Source organism: Apodemus sylvaticus, chromosome 4 (assembly GCF_947179515.1).
Source record: "Apodemus sylvaticus chromosome 4, mApoSyl1.1, whole genome shotgun sequence".
Taxonomy (NCBI): Eukaryota; Metazoa; Chordata; class Mammalia; order Rodentia; family Muridae; genus Apodemus; species Apodemus sylvaticus.
In genome coordinates, this window is record NC_067475.1 from 151,226,335 (window position 1) to 151,228,093 (window position 1,759).

At 43.3% G+C, this 1,759-nt stretch overlaps 1 pseudogene; it reads left to right on the top strand.

Moving 5' to 3' along the window:
- The first annotated feature begins 428 nt into the window (after nucleotides 1-428).
- On the top strand, nucleotides 429-1,405 carry LOC127682420 (glyceraldehyde-3-phosphate dehydrogenase-like; annotated as a pseudogene).
- Nucleotides 1,406-1,759: the final 354 nt, after the last annotated feature.

Below are 1,759 nucleotides of genomic sequence, written 5' to 3' on the forward strand. Positions count from 1 at the left end.
AAAATACAACACCTCTTCAAGTTAAAAATGTTGGAGAGATTAGGAATTCAAGGCCATTACCTAAACTTAATAATAGCAGTATACAGCAAACCAACAATAAATATCAAATTAAATGGAGAGATACTTGAAGCAATCCTTCTAAAAACAGTGACAGGACAAAGATGCATACTCTCTTCATAGCTATTCAATATAGTAATAGCTAGAGCAATAAGGCAATAAAAGGAGATCAAGTGGATACAAATTGGCAAAGAAGAAGTCAAGGCATCACTATTTGCAGATGATATGATAGTATACATAAGTGATCCCACAATTTCTATCAGAGAACTTCTACAGCTGAAAGTTTCACATATTAAGAATGCTATTGGCTCTCTGCTCCTCCGTTTCAGAGATAGCTGCATCTCTAGCCTCATCCTGTAGACGCAGTGGTGAAGGTCAGTATGAAAGGATTTGGCCATATTGGGCACCTGGTTGCCAGAGCTGCCTTTTGCTCTACATCTGGCAAAATAGAGATTGTTGCCATCAATGACCCCTTCCTTGGTCTCAATTACATGGTGTAGTTTTTCCAGTATGACTCCAACCATGGCAAATTCAATGGCACAGTCAAGGCTGAGAATGGGAAGTTTAACATCAATGGGAAGCCCATCACCGTCTTCCAAGAAAGAGATCCTGCTAGCTAAATGGGGTGATGCTAGTGCTGAGTATGTTGTGGAGTCTACTGGACTCTTCACCACCATGGAGAAGGCTGGGGCCCACTTAAAGAGTGGGGCCAAAAGGGTCATCATCTCTGCCCCTTCTGTTGATGCTCCCATGTTTGTGATGGGTGTGAACCATGAGAAAAATGACAACTCACTCAATTGTCAGCAATGTATCCTGAACCACCAACTGCTTAGTCCCCCTGGCCAAGGACATCCATGACAACTTTAGCATTGTAGAAGGGCTCATGACCATGGTCCATGTCATCACTGCCACTCAGAAGACTGTGGATGGTCCCCCTGGGAAGCTGTGGTGTGATAGCTATGGGGCTGCCCAGAACATCATCACTGCATCCACTGGTTCTGCTAAGGCTGTGGGCAAAGTCATCCCAGAGCTGAATGGGAAGGTCACTGACATGGCCTTCCGTGTCACTACCCCCAGTATATCCATTGTGGATCTGACGTGCCACCTAGAGAACCTACCAAGTATGATGACATCAAGAAGGTGGTGAAGGAGGCATCCTGGGTTACACTGAGGACCAGGTTGTCTCCTGGGACTTCAACAGCAACTCCTGCTCTTCTACCTTTGATGCTGGGGGGCTGGAATTGCTCTCAATGATAACTGTGTAAAGCTCAATTCCTGGTATGACAATGACTACGGCTACCACAACAGGGTCATGGACCCCATGCCCTACATGGCCTCTAAGGAGTAAGAAGCCCTGAACTATCTGTGTAACTATATGTTGAAAACTTAATCTAGTTCTACTTTAATATTTAGCTGTTAGGGCTTTAAGTGGAAATTGAACTTCAGGCATTAAACATACTAGGCATGTGCTCTTCCATAAAGCCCCACTCCAAGTTCTTAGTGTTGATATGCATTCCTTGTTGTAGCCTAGGATTCTTAAGACAATTCTTGGTTGTTTCAATAATGTTAGTTGACCTGTGTCTGTTCCTAACACAAATGATTTCTTTACCTTCAAAATGAAAGAAAACAAAGTTGTGAGCTTCCAACCACTTTGTGACAAGGCAGTTTCTTTGTGAATACCTTCCTGACTTCTATATTTTTT